The sequence below is a fragment of the Scatophagus argus genome, chromosome 22 (genome assembly GCF_020382885.2).
Source record: "Scatophagus argus isolate fScaArg1 chromosome 22, fScaArg1.pri, whole genome shotgun sequence".
Classification (NCBI taxonomy): Eukaryota; Metazoa; Chordata; class Actinopteri; family Scatophagidae; genus Scatophagus; species Scatophagus argus.
In genome coordinates this window covers 17,258,948-17,274,693 of record NC_058514.1, presented here as the reverse complement: position 1 = coordinate 17,274,693, position 15,746 = coordinate 17,258,948, and the positions used below count along the sequence as shown (strand labels likewise).

Here is a 15,746-nt window from a genome sequence, read left to right as displayed (position 1 = left end):
TCTTCCTCTTCCTCTCCTTCTGCACACATTCATGTCCCATTAATGCATATTACTAACTCAACTTCTTCCCTGGGGTCCTTGTGCTTTCTTGTCCCGCAGATTCCTATCGATCATGACTGGACCTCCTGCTGTGGTCCTGCTGTCGTCCTGCTCGAAACCTACTGCAATTACTACTGTTTAGTCATAATCTGATTTAAATCTGTTACGACTCAGTACAGCTACTACAATTATTGTTACTACCATTGTTATCAAAATCACCATAATACCTTCTGTATACTTCATTGTCATTATCGATACTTCTGGTATTATTACTGCTGCTATGCATCTCTGCTTGTGTGCTCCTTCTCTCACACCCCACCCCCTCTGCCTCTCCCTTGCTCTCCCCTGCTCTCTCTCTCTCTCTCTCTCTCCCCCCCCCTCTCTCTCAACCCAACTGGTCAAGACAGATGGCCGCCCATCTTGAGCCGGGGTCTGCTCCGAGGTTTCTGCCTTCTAAAAGGCAGTTTTTCCTCGCCACTGTCGCCAAGTGCTTGCTCAAAGGGAATGTTGGGCTCTCTGTATTACAGTTTAATTAAAGAGTTTGGTCTAGACCTGCTCAAATTGGAAAGTGTCATGAGATAACTTTTGTTGTGAATTGGCACTATATAAATAAACTGAATTGAATTGAATTGAATATATCTGTCATGCCTGGTGTTTTTGGTTATACTTTGTTTTTTGATTTTTGGTAGTCCATGTACCATGTTTCATGTTTGTTTCTCATGTGTTTTCATGTTTTATGTTCAAGGTTTTCTGTCACGTCTTGGTTCTCTGTCTTTTGGTTCTTGAGTCCTTGTGTCATGTTCCATGTGTGTCTTGTGTTTCCATGTATTATGTTCAAGGTTTTTGTCATGTCCTTTTTTTATTTTGAAAAGCGTCACTTCCCCTGTGTGTCCTGTTTTCTTGTAGCTTTGCTTTTGGTTTTCTTGATTGCTTTCTCCCTCCTAATGTGTGTCAACTGTGTCTTATTGTCATGTCTATTTAGTCCTTGTCTTCCCAGCCACCTTGGTCAGAGCCTTTGTGTTACTTTTTCATGTATTGCCAGGAAACCTTTGCCATGCCTAGTCTTGTCTTGTCTTGCCATACCATGTTTTTTGCCAGGAGATTTTGCCTCACTTTTTTTCGTTAGATCCCATGCCACAGTAAGTGTGCCTTTTGAGTTTGCTTTATAAAATAAAGACTTATTGTTTTTGGACCTCCACCTCACCTGCCTGCCCGTTTTTTCACTCTGCATCGGGGTTCAGCTTTTTATGCGTCAGTGAAGCCGACTCTTTTTGACAATATCCCTGCCCCTAAGTCCAAAATTGCGATTAAAAAGTAATTTTTTGCTGTCAAACATCAGTCATCTGTGTGTGAAAGTGAGAGAGAAAAGATAGAAGATAGAGTACAAATTTAATTAAAGATGTCATAACTTCAATTGTGATTAGTAAGAATTAAATTGTTGACATCTGAAACTGAAGTTATATATAATTAATGTGCCGATATCAACAAGTTTTATTGCATGGAAGTCCAATCAAGCAATCAGTCATCTCTTACTGCTCCACCAAGTGAAGCAGTCTGGAGTGGGACCTTGGAGGAATCCACCTGGGCAGAGAGTTATATCTGATATTGGGTAAGATTATGTTATAGAAAAAGGCACAATTAACATTGACTAAGCAGTTAAATTGTTTAACCTCATCAGTAACCAGCCTGGGCCTAATTAAGCATGCATGTTTTGCTGTTGAACTGTCCTCTTGCTGCAGGTGCAGAGGAAAACCCTGGGCGGTGAGCCCTACTGCAGAGGGCACAGTGATCATCACCACACATCTGTGAAGACGATTTTCAGATAAAAATTTGTCAGTTACGTTTATATTGCTGACCATGTTTTGATTTGTGAGATTTTAAAATTTGAAGTAGTTGAGATTCAGCACAACATCTGTGCTAATATAGCAGCTCAGGGAACTCATGTAAGTTAAGTTTACTGTTCTTGCTGTACTAAGTGGATAGCGAAATACTAGTCCTTACATTATGACACCAATGAGGGCACAGCCAAATGTGGTTAGTTGTGGTTACTTAAAGCTCTGCTTATTGTATTTGTGTTGTTTTTGGAGATACTTGTTTTGTTTTCTTGTTTTTGTGCCAGAGATGTACAAGTGCAAACAGTGTGGCCATGAGAGTGAAACTATAATAGGATTTACTGATTATGTTTTCAGTTTATTTTTTCTTTGTCTTACAGGCGTTCTCAACAGCAGTTGACATTGAGAGAACAATGCCACTTCCTGAGTCTCCAAGACTCATCGTCTTAGGTAGCATATTTTTTTAGTCTGTTGCAAAGCTAGAGACTATATGAATGACTAATATGAATTAATTTTATCTATGGATATTTTCATGTGGAAGGGCAACAGAAAGAACATGCATCTAAAAATGCCAGAAGAACAATAATAAAGCATATGTTTATTTATATTTAGGTGATGTTATCACGCCAACGAGCTGGATGCTTAGCATTGAGGGACAAGTGGTTGTGGGTCCACACCAGAACATTGTGGCTGGCATGGCAGTGTTTTTCTCGTGCTATTACATCTTCAATTTGGTGTACCAAGAGGAGGCCTTGAGCACACTGGAATTCATCCAAAGGTAAGTACTTCAAAGGGGATGCTAGTGGATTATTATTTAGTTACATTTTTTATTATGAATAACATGGTGTCATTTTTCTTCAACTCCATGCATTGCAAAGCCTCTTTCTGCTTTAGCTTGCATGGAGGGAACATCTGCAATTAAAGCAAATTTTTGTTTTGAAGTTTTGCATATTTGGAAAAATGATAAACTAGTTTCCACAACTTGATGGGTTTTGCTGTCTCTTCAAACAATGTATTTCATTAAGTGTCGTTTTCCTCTGATTTTGTGACTTAAGACGCTTCATCGGGATCAACCCAACCTCTGGCACAAAGATGACAAAGTGGATCAGTCCAAGAAGTGGGAAGGTGCACGAAAAGAGTAACAACAGTGTCAGCCCTCATGTCTCTGCACTCAAAAGATTAATGGACTATAAATGGCTTTGAGCCCGTCGCAAAAGTAAGGACAATGGCACTCGGTATTTCTTTAACAACAGTGGTTTCAAAATAAGGTTAGTTTTTACATGTTACCCGTTTGACATTGTTGCTACAAATTTGAGTTGAATATGAGTGACTATGCTGCAATAGTCTTGTGCAGTCTGTCCAATGTTTATGCTTTCCATGCATATGCCTATTGGCTCATAAAAAGGAAAGTCACTTTAAGTTTCATACATTTCATACACGTCTTTTATGCAATGTGGTACACTGTATTGAATATAATTGTATGATATAATAAAGACTGTATTGAGTCCTAATAAATGTGTTTTTGCAGTACTTTATTTAACAGCTCAAGATAATCTAACGTAGTATTGATATATTTTGGAGTATCAGCAGCCACAGCGTGCCCAATTTGCTAAAGGTGACAAACAAAAATTAACTGTAAACCCATTCTACATTAAGATACTGAATTATGAGTAACAGCTATTTATTGGTAACATTAGTTGCCAGATAACTCATGTAATTTGAATGGAATACCAGATAATATTGTAAACTAAAACACAATTAATGGTTGTTTCTAATATAAAACAACAATACATTGCTGTAATTTATACACAGCAAAAAACTGTAAAACCTATCTAGTGAATTACGTAATTATTTTTAGACTAATTAACAACACTTTTACAGCACTTTATTGGCAACTTTTTTGCCTGGTATTTACTGTAAATTCTACAGGTAATTTGTTACAGTGCAGAAATATGTTACATGTAATCCATTTGATATGTTTTATATTCCCCATCATTTTCCTATAAAGAAAAATGGGTCTGGGCTCTTATGTGTTAATGTTACAAGGTGTAGGACAGACATGTTGTGATGTACTGAAAACATAAAATGTAAATAATGAACAAAAACAATGTGATCATGTGGATTTTTTTCTTTTGTTTTCAGTTATGTTGGACTTAGACGGACCCCACACTGGCCCTAACCATGGTAGGAACTTCACTCCTCATTTCACACAAACGTGTCTGATGTTTAATATAAAAAGGTATTGGGCAGATACTGTTATCATGTATAGAAAATAGTCAAATAATGTTTTCGTGCTGAATTTTAAGATCAGTCAGTAGCTTCAGATCACTGCTCATCAAATAAGTGCTTGTTGTTGGAGCTGCTGAGGATATAAGACACTGTGTGTAAGGTTATGAAAAGCATCCACACATTTCATCAATGGACTTGTGGACGAAGCCATTGCTTTGCTGAGGCAAATTAGGGATGAACTGGAGGGCAACAATATTGTCAACAGTTTTGACAATAAGGATGATGACAATGAGGAACGAGCTGAAGAAAATGAAGATGGTCAACAAGTTGAAGATGCTCCTGCTGAGCCTCGAGTTGACTTGGAAGTCAACCATCCCGTGGAAGCAGAAGATCCCCTGCCTGGAGGATCCAGGAGGAATGAACCGCCTGATGCCATCTCTGACAGTGACGTCGACAGTGATGCTGAGGAAGAAGCACCCTCCACCAGCTCAGTGCCTGGAGGATCAAGGAGGAGGTCAAGAGAGGAAGATGAAGGAGATAAGATGAGCAGGAAACGATTCAGGTGCTGGAATGAATTGTGTGATGCCGTCTCAGACAGTGACACTGACAGCGACACCGAGGATGAAGAACCAGTGTTGCCGCACTCTTCTAGCCAACTGTCTGGAGGAACCAGCAAGAGGAGAAGAGAGGAGGAGGATGATGATGACAGCAGAGGAAGCAAACAATCCAAACACTGATGCTATTAGACATTATCGTAAAATAAAAATATAATATACAATATTTCTCTATGAAATGTAGTGGAGTAGAGCTATGAAATGTAAAGCATCAGCATAAGTTGTATATAGTAAATTTATGAGGATAAATTTGACTCAAACTGAATAAAATATTATGGAGTAAAGTTTACTGTTCATTTTTCAGATTTCTACTCTATTCAATGTTTTCATTTAACTGACTTTTATTTTACTCTGTGTGACATAAATTGGGAACCCCCCCCCCCCCCCCAAAAAAAACTCTGCTTGTCTGAAAGGTTATCTTTAAATTCAAAAAGGTCAATAAATCCAAGTATGGTATAGACAAAGTACACTCCGTCTAATATACAAATACATACACACACACAAAAAAATACATCAATCATTTTCAGAAATAAAGTTTCTTAAGATAATCCATAGGCCTTGTGTGAGCAGTTATATGTATGAACTATCTTCTTTTGTTAGCAAACCAAGCTAGCCAACATTAAAGCTCAGCTAAGGAAAATATCGTTACTGTCTATATCCTGCACTGTCACGAGCACAAGGTTTTTGTCCATGAATAGATGCAAATTCTGCAACTCACATCAAAACAATCTAGATGGATAGATAGCCCTACTTGTGAGAGGAAAGATACTCATGTTCTGACTTTAAAAAAACATTGAGAGACAGTTTTCTAAGATAGCAGATCACAATAGCCTATATAACTGAAAGGTTAGACAACGAAAATGATAATACTAAATGAAAAGATAATAAAAATAAACCTTTATTTGGAAGAGTGTTAGAATCAGCTTCACCTGTGCAACTGCAGTGGCTTGAAAGAGTGACTGTGTTACCAACCACTGCCCCAGTGCTCTGTTCACAGTACCAAACACTGACCCATATGCAGCTAAAACCTGCCCACCTAAAAGCTAAGGTTGTTCAGAGTATGACACATGTGTTGCACACTATTAATTTTTAGTCCGCTGGGTCGACAATTTAACACAAGACTAGAAGAACACAAGACTAGAAGAACTGACTTTGGAGGTCACAAACACAGGGCTCTCAAGTCTCACGCATTGAGCGTAAGACTCACGCATTTCAACCATTTCCCACGCTCACACGCCACACCTTGTATTTCTCACAAAGAGAAATTAGCAGGGTAACGTCCACCAAGTTGCGCCAGGTAGAACAGGTAGGAATCAAGTCCGTTCCCCCCAGAGTTCAGAAGGCACCTGCCAAGCACCAGCCGATCAAATAGAATATAGCTACCGAACAGCCAATCAAAAATAGCCTTGCTTTATCCGGGTCAGATTTAGGTATTCCTGCTACAACAACGTTACAGCCACTGACACTGATCTCGCTACTCTGATGATCGACGTGGAAGAGGACGATGTCCTATGAGTACAGTAAGTCATCTCATCTTTTGATTTCCGTTGTTGGGGAACATTGTCTCTATGTACAGTACTGTTCTTTTTATATTAAATGCATTTTGGTACTCAATTGTTTCTTTTAGCCGAGATATCTTTATCATCAATGTTTTTATGTTGGTCAGTCATGTTAGTCGTGCTCCACTGGCATGGACGCTTTAGTTAGTTATCTATCCTGACTTTCAGGTGTTAGTTTGCAGAGGTTACACTAGCAGTAGCTCGCTAATCAATCTAGTAGTAAGTAACATTTAGCTCTCTGGAACCACCACTGAATAATTTGTCCAGGCAGCAGTAATCAGTAATGTTAGCTAACAGTTTGTCTTAGCTCAGGACCCATTATTGACAAAGCTTTTCTCTAAGGTCACCAGTAAGAGCAGACTACTTCTAAACTAAATAAATATAGTTTTTTCTTAACAGTAATTCACGAAGCAGTTGAGACCCACTTCTAGGAGGACTTTGCAAACTTAATGAGATAAAGCTCTGCTTTGCTTAATGGCTATTTAATTATATTTTATCCAGACAATGCATAGTATTTATTATTGCATTTGTCTTCAAGATGTCAGGGAAGGCAAGTTCTTTCATTCTTTCATGCTTCCTTCAGAAGGATCAGCTAAAAAAGTGGCCAGGTTAGAGATGGAGACAGCTAGGCCAGGAAGTCCATGACATCCCTCTAAACCAACTGCCAGGTAATACTTTCAAGTGTCACATAAGGAGGAGATAAACCTGTGTGCTCATTGACCTAAAATATACTTTTTGGGAAGATTGTTGTTTTGAGGCATAAAATGTATGTAGGCTTATACATGTAGTCTATGGATAAATTATCATGCTTACAGAGGAATACCTTCAATCACTTGCACTTATTGTACATATCTTGCTGAATTTATGTGCACTTACTGTTTGTCTAGTTTTGAGTAAAAGTGCTGATTCTGAGATATTGTTTAAACTACATGTACTTAATTTGCTTTATCTCTTTCTGTTCTCTGTCTGGTAGGAGAAAAGCTAAATGGCGGCTTCACCACCAGAGCCACCCTCAACCAGCTCCTAGAGGCTGGAGAAATCACAGCTCAGGAGGTGCAGCTATTCCAGCAGGCAGCACTGGCGTTTCTGGTCAGGGCTGTGGACTATGGACTCTACAACCTCCCCCTGAAGGAGGCCTTTCTGAAGCACGCACAATTTGTTGATGTGCAGCAGAGGGCTGTGTGTGGGGTGGAAGATGCCCCATACTTTGTAGACAGGCAAGGGTTTCCACATTTTCCAGGATTTCAACATATTGAATACTTTGTTAAGTTTCATTTTGATCATGGTCACAAAACAAATCCTTAATCAGTTCTTTACACATGGTGCTCTTTTTAGATTTCAGGAACTACTTCTTCTCCATGAGCCACAGGAAGAGGACATGGATATCACCATGCCCCAAGATCCCACCACCTTTAAAATTGAATTGAATAAATATTATTTATTATATTTGTAAGAATTTTTGTGTAATTTATTAGATCAGATCCCTCTCCTCACCCCAACTAAACCCCCACCACCAAAATCTCACTCTGAACTCAGTTCAAAACTTGAGAGCCCTGTTTTTACATTAAATTGAGAGTGGAAAAATTGATCAATCCAAGGGCTACCCCCCCAATTACAATAACCATGGTTCAGCATACAGCAGTAAGATTGTCAGGTCAACCTTAAGGAGCAAGCAGCAAGGGGCGAATGGAATCCTCTGCACAAGAACAATACATCCATCCATCCATTTTCTATACCGCTTATCCGTCAGGGTCGCGGGGGAGCTGGAGCCTATCCCAGCTGACTACGGGCGAGAGGCGGGGTTCACCCTGGACTGGTCGCCAGTCAATCGCAGGTCCAACACACAAAGACAAACAACCACACACTCTCACACTCACACCTAGGGGCAATGTAGAGTAGCCAATTAACCTAATGTGCATGTTTTTGGTATTGTGGGAGGAAGCCGGAGTACCCGGAGAAAACCCACGCAGGCACAGGGAGAACATGCAAACTCCACATAGAAGGGCCCAGACCGGGATTCGAACCTGGAACCCTCTTGCTATGAGGCGACAGTGCTAACCACTGCACCACCGTGCCGCCCCAAGAACAATACAATGTAAAGGAAATACGCACATAGCACCTAACTCAAAATAAACAAAATCAAATGAAGACATTCTTCCCCATCCCTTCTCCCCTGTCCGATTCATCAGAACTAAACCCAAGTGTTCATATTTCCCTTTCTGCGTCGTCTTTCCTCTTCTTCTTTACTTGTCTCAGATCTTGCAGCTTGCAATGATGAATGAGAACCTCAAACACATTTTCACAACGTAGTAAGAAACCAGCTCCTACTGTAAGGGAGCTAGGTTAACATGGCTCAAATAAGCTCTAGGTGAGATGGCTATTAAGCTATTCAGGCCTCGAGGTCCGTTGATATTTGGCCACGAAGGTGGAGGCTTCCTCGGGAGATGAAAATCTCTTTTTCGCTCCACTCTCGAGAGTAATCTACAAGCGGGTTGGGAAGAGAAGCGCTGGCCGAAGAGCGAGGTTGTAAAGATCGGTCATCACTGTTCGGTATTTCTGTCTTTTTCGATGCTTTTGTTGCTTTGGACATTTCCCTAGAGTATTCGAGGTTCTAATGTTAGTTCTTACACTCTCATTTGACTAATATTTTGAGGGAGAAGTAAATTTTTATAGTTAACACTGAGACTGAGACAATGGTACTTTCACATGCTCACCAAACCAGAAGTCCATCAAAAACTTTCCTTTTTGATAAAGCTTATAGTTAGGGCTGGCCTAGGCCGGCCCCTGGTTATTTTGCTATAGGCTTAGACTACCGGGGGCCCTCCCATGATGCACTGAGCTCTTTCTTCCTCTCCCTCTCCTTCTGCACACATTCATGTCCCATTAATGCATATTACTAATTCAACTTCCCTGGAGTCCTTGTGCTCTCTTGTCTCACAGGTTCCCATGGATCGTGGTTGAATCTCCTGCTGCGGTCCTGCTCGAAACTTACTGCGATTACTAGCGTTTAGTAATAATCTATTTTACTTCTATTTCTATTCTGCTGCAGCTGCTACCATTATTATTGTTAACCTCCGAGGTTTCTGCCTTCTAAAAGGCAGTTTTTCCTCGCCACTGTCGCCAAGTGCTTGCCCAAGGGGGGATGTTGGGTTCTCCATATTACAATTTAATTACCGTAATGAGTTTGGTCTAGACTCTAATTGGAAAGTGTCATGAGATAACTTTTGTTGTGAATTGGAGCTATATAAATAAACTGAATTAAAGTGAATTCTCCATTTTTACATAACATTTATATTCTGTGCTCAAACTAGACTAAAACCTAGCAAACAGTCACATCTCTGTCCTTTATCCATTTTTTCTTTAATTTGCAACTTTTTTTCAAATTAATCAATTGAACAGATAATGGAAAGCTGAAAAGAAAAACAGCATGAGAATATTAAACAATCTTGGGAATAAGTAATAAGCTTCTCCAACCTCTAGGCCACAGCCGCCCCCCAAATAAGTTGCTCCTTTGAGCTGGATTCAAACCAGCAACCTAATTTCCTAAGATTTCAGCATTACACCGCTACAGTCCTCCACTCTACCAACTGAGCTATCGAAGGGAGCTTGCAGTTCTTGTTCAGTTTATTCAGTTTAATATTACTCGCATAACATTGCTGAGGTCATAATGCATCTAACACAAATGTGGCCAAGTCTGTCATTTAGCTAGCCAGCCCCTTGACTTGAGCCAAAATGTCCGTAATTCATAGTTCACCCATTCTGCAGAACCAGATTATTCTCCAGCTCCATCGTCTTTACACCACTGACTCACCATCAAACCACCCAGTTGATGAATAAAATTTGATAATGGCTGCTTAATATGGTCGTAGTATATTACAACAAATGTAAATGTCCAAACATTTCACATTCCAAGCTTATAATATTATAATATTTATAATAAATAAATAATTATAATTATAATAAATAAATACTATAACCTATACTGTATACCCTACAGAGCTTAAATTATAAGTTTGCCTTACTGCAACTTCCAAAAGTTTAATTTTATAATTAATTAAACTAATTAAAATACATCTTTGATTAAAATATGTTAATTACTTATGATATTATGAGAGACGGTCTGCATGTACAGGGTAATTACCAATTTGACTGTTTTTTCATTTCAAACAGACAAAAATAAACCAGTTTTGATGTCATTGCCTCAACTTGTGAGAGGATGCGTGGAAAATAATATCTTCCTAGCAATATAATACCTGATTTATTAAAAACAGTAAATGTGAAACTGTAACTCCTGTTTTGTCTCTTTTCCACCACAGTTCCTGTTGCTGGCTAAATAAACTCCATTGTTTCTGATTGTCATAATCTATCTGTCTGTAATAATCAATAATTCCTGAGGAGTTACAGACAGACACAGAGAGTGGAGAGTGGTGTTGGAGACAGCTGGAGAGTCGGCTGATACCAAGGCCTTGACACTGGCAGTTGATTTGGATATTTCACCCATGAACAGATGCTCAGTCCCTTCCTTATCATCTACAGTGGTATGAAAAAGTTTGGGCACCCCTGATCATTTTCAGGATTTTCCTTTATAAATCATTGGTTGTTCGGATCAGCAATTTCAGTTAAATATATCATATAGCAGACAAACACAGTGATATTTCAGAAGTGAAATGAAGTTTATAGGATTAACAGAAAGTGTGCAATAATTACTTAAACAACATTAGGCAGGTGCATAAATTTGGGCACCACAACAGAAAAATGACATCAATATTTCGTAGATCCTCCTTTTGCAGAAATAACAGCCTCTAAACGCTTCCTATAGCTTCCAATGAGGGTCTGGAGTCTGGTTGAAGGTATTTTTGACCATTCTTCTTTACAAAAAATCTCCAGTTCAGTCAGGTTTGATGGTTTCCGAGCATGGACAGCCCGCTTTAAATCACACCACAGATTTTCAATAATGTTCAGGTCTGGGGACTGAGATGGCCATTCCAGAACGTTGTAGTTGTTCCTCTGCATGAATGCCTTTGTAGAGTTTGAGCAGTGTTTGGGGTCGTTGTCTTGTTGAAGTATCCAGCCCCGGCGCAACTTCAACTTTGTCACTGATTCTTGAACATTGTTGGCAAGAATCTGCTGATACTGACTGGAATCCATGCGACCTTCAACTTTTACAAGATTGCCAGTACCTGCACTGGCCACACAGCCCCACAGCATGATGGAACCACCACCAAATTTTACTGTGGGTAGCAAGTGTTTGTCTTGGAATGCTGTGTTCTTCTTTCGCCATGCATACCGCCCCTTGTTATGTCCAAATAACTCAATTTTACATTCATCAGTCCACAGCACCTTATTCCAAAAGGAAGCTGGCTTGTCCAAATGTGCTTTAGCATACCTCAAGCGACTCTGTTTGTGGCATGTGCGTAGAAAAGGCTTCCGCCGCATTACTCTCCCATACAGCATCTCCTTGTGCAAAGTGCGCTGAATAGTTGAACGATGCACAGTGACACCATCTGCAGCAAGATCATGTTGTAGGTCTTTGGAGCTGGTCTGTGGGTTGAGTTTGACCGTTCTCACCATTCCTCGCCTCTGCTTATCAGAGATTTTTCTTGGCCTGCCACTCCGGGCCTTAACTAGGACTGTGCCTGTGGTCTTCCATTTCCTCACTATGTTCCTCACAGTGGAAACTGACAGCTTAAATCTCTGAGCCAGCTTTTTGTATCCTTCCCTTAAACCATGATGTTGGACAATCTTTGTTTTCAGGTCATTTGAGAGTTGTTTTGAGGCTCCCATGTTGCCACTCCTCAGAGAAGATGCAAAAGGGAGAACAACTTGCTACTGGCCACCTGAAATACCCTTTCTCATGATCGGATTCACCTGTGTATGTAGGTCAAGGGTCAATGAGCTTACCAAACAAACTTTGTGTTCCAATAATTAGTGCTAAAGGTACTCAAATCAATAAAACAACAAGGGTGCCCAAATTTATGCACCTGCCTAATGTTGTTTAAGTAATTGTTGCACACTTTCTGTTAATCCTATAAACTTCATTTCACTTCTGAAATATCACTGTGTTTGTCTGCTATATGATATATTTAACTGAAATTGCTGATCCGAACAACCAATGATTTATAAAGGAAAATCCTGAAAATGATCAGGGGTGCCCAAACTTTTTCATACCACTGTATTTTGGGCTTTTGTCAAGAGTGGTTAAACTATCTTGAGCATTCTCATATTTGTGTAAAAGACTTGTGTCGAGGTTTGTCGGGTCAGACCTGGGTGGCATCACATGCAGCTGCATTGATGACTCCTGATTCTCCTTGAGCGCTCAAGTAAAAATCTTTCAAGTATAAGACATCCAGGTCTGGCGTCATTTCTTCAACCACTGCAGTACAGAGATTTTCTCCCTAACAGTCACCATCTGCATAGTTTTTTCAGTAGGGGATACAATTTGTGTATGTGCACATGCATATCACTGTTTTTAATACACAACTGACAGATGTTGTACCTTTTCATTGTTAAATCTGAAATCTGAAAAAATATTAGAGCAGGTTAAACAATATGATCCATATCATTGAGAAGGCTTACACCTGCAGCTGGTGGTTATATGGTCAACTCTGCAAAACTGAAGAGAAAACAGTGAACAGGCATAACAGTGATTATAAAGGTGTTATTATATGTAAGTTTGTGATATTCTATTTCTTTTGAAATAGAAGCACCACTGCTACCCATCTGGACTTCCCCCTTTAACCTGGGAAGCCTCTGAATCCCCCCACCAACAATCAGTCCAGATGCTGTATTTTTAGCTGTCATATTGTATGTTTCTGCTATTATTTTGCTATGACCATTTGCATTCAGCAGATCACAATTTATAGTTGAAGTAATGTCATGCAGTCAAGCATTTACCAGATAAACTGAAGTAAAATTACTTTTGTTAGCGTTACTGTAAATTTGAGTATATATAATCTTGACAATAATTCACATTCATTACAGGTTCAGATGAGCTGTTTATCGATGGATTGGCAAGGATACTAAATCTGTCACTAAATTCATATTCCTTGTTTTGCATTCTGTAAATCAGCAGACCTTGGTTTCTTTTTGTGCATGTAATGTTGTTCTACACAGTATAACAGATAAAGACGGAACAGCAATGTGTAAGAGGAGAGGAAAGGAGAGGAAGAAGAGAGGAAATGGCTCCTTGTATCCTGATGAGTCCCCCAGCAGTCTAAGCCAATGGCAACATAGCTATAAAATGGTTCAGTTACCTGAGCCAGCCCTAACTGAAAGCTCTATCATAAAGAAATGTTTTTAAGCTTGACTTAAAAGTGGAGAGAGTGTCTGCCTCTCTGACCCATGGAGAGAGTTGTTTCCTCAGTAGTAGAGCACAGTAGCTGAAGGCTCTACCTCCCAGTCTGTTTTTAGAGATACTTGGAACCACTAGCAGACCTGTATTCTGGGAGCAAAGTGTTCTACTGGGGCAACAAGGTACAATGAGATCCTTAAGATAGGACAGAATTTTGTTATTGAGAGCCTTATAAGTCAATAGAAGGATTTTGAAGTCTCTTCTATATTGATATCCTACAGGAAGCCAATGGAGTGAGACTAAAACAGGTGAGGTATGCGCTCTCTTATTAACTCCTGTTAATACCCTCGCTGCAGCATTCTGGACCCCCTGGAGACTCTTCAGAGAGTTTTTAGATTATCCTGATTTACTTATCACCATGAAAAGTTAAGAAAGTTTAATTAAACAAATAAAAATAATCCTTCATGTAAAACATGCAGTGAAAATATAATTTTTATGACTATGCCACCCACTGCGCTGATGACAGCATGTGAAGTAGCACTATGGGATTTTAACTTCCTGTGAATTTACTATGATTTTTCACAGTCATTTTTTAAGAAAATTTAAGAACAGGATTTGGGAGGTCCTAGGTGAGTCAGTATGCAATGAACCGTTTATCTCAGATTGTGGGTTCATATGAGCAAATCCAAATAAGTTGTTTGTGAAAGCTCAAATACAGCAATGAAAATAATTTTCCTAACTGAAGTTGCTCTTTATTATTCTGGGTAAAAACTCTTCAAAAAAAGCTTCATTGCATTGCATCTACTTTAATGCAACACCTGCCAAGCACATTTATTATAAGAAACATCTGACTATACAGACACAAGATGAAATTTCAGTGGTAATTGTGTCAATATGCAATTTAAATGTGTACTGTAGCAGCTAAGCCTAAACTTAAAATCACTGAGGGGCTCTGTAGATACTATACCAATAGCTAATACTGTGCTCATTGCTTAGCCGCATAACAGTGTTCAGTGAAATAACAGAGTTCAACTTCTGCTTCTTGTCTTTGATGAAACATTTTTTTGCTCACCGTTAATTCAATTTATTTATTTTCATTTATATCACACCTTATACAATCAAAATTGTCTCTAGACGCTTTACAGAGACTCAGAGCCTGAACCCCCGAGCAAGCAGACAGTGACAAGGAAAAACTGCCTTTTAACAGGAAGAAACCTTGAGCAGGACCCGACTCACAAGGGAGAACTATCCTGCTGATAGTCAGCTGGGTGAAGGGGGGGAAGAAGAGGTAGACAGGACAGAGAGGATGAAAGAGAGATAGAGAGAGAGAAACATACATGCAATAAACATCATGGAGGGAGACCTGCAGAAAGATACAGAGAGAGAAAGAAAGGGAGGGAGAGACACAAAACAACGAGGATAACGGGACACACACTTAGTGACATAACATAATGAATTATATGTTGTTAATGTTCTTCAGTGTGTTACAAGCAAGAATCCATAGCCATTATCCATAAATCTACATACAGTCAAACACATCACCAATACAACAACATAGTTTTCTCCGGGCATGGCGCTAAGAAAACTATTTGCGCTCATCTGCCCAGCAAGACCTGATCCAAAGCACAAAGGTGACTCCTACTGGACCAGTGTGATGCCCTAGAGACCAATATATTACTGGTGATTTGATGCTATATAAATGAATTGAATTGAATTGAATTGAGCATAACATTCTAGTACTCTTCCTATCCATGTTTCCTGAGGGAACTGCAGTAATGGTAACTCATCAAGAAATGTGAACTCAATATAGACAGAAATTATTTTCTTGGCTGAACAAATACTAATAAGGATGTAAGAATGGTTTGCATTATATTTTTGTTCATTATCTGTCGATTAGCTAAATGCCCACTCATGCATTAAACTAAATGATGTGCTGTGAATGAGAATGTGAGAATATCATACCAATTAAGCAGCAGTATTTGCCTGCAGAGTTTTTCAGAACTGTTTAATTAGCCACTTAGACTGATCCAAACAAAGCCGAATATCTTCTCTCCAGCACTTTGTGACACAGTTACATAATGACAGCTGCTTTAGCTCTCATGGTTGTGACTCACTAAATGTGGATTCAGTGAGTCACGCATCATTGACTGAGAAGCCGCACTTTCAGCACCTTCCCTAGTCA

At 39.4% G+C, this 15,746-nt stretch overlaps 1 long non-coding RNA gene across 1 annotated transcript; it reads left to right on the top strand.

The window, feature by feature from the left end:
* Positions 1–2,611: 2,611 nt before the first annotated feature.
* LOC124053751 lies at positions 2,612–3,002 on the top strand. The gene is made up of 2 exons (XR_006842216.1): positions 2,612–2,649; positions 2,927–3,002. It is a non-coding gene; the product is annotated as an uncharacterized LOC124053751 (long non-coding RNA).
* Positions 3,003–15,746: the final 12,744 nt, after the last annotated feature.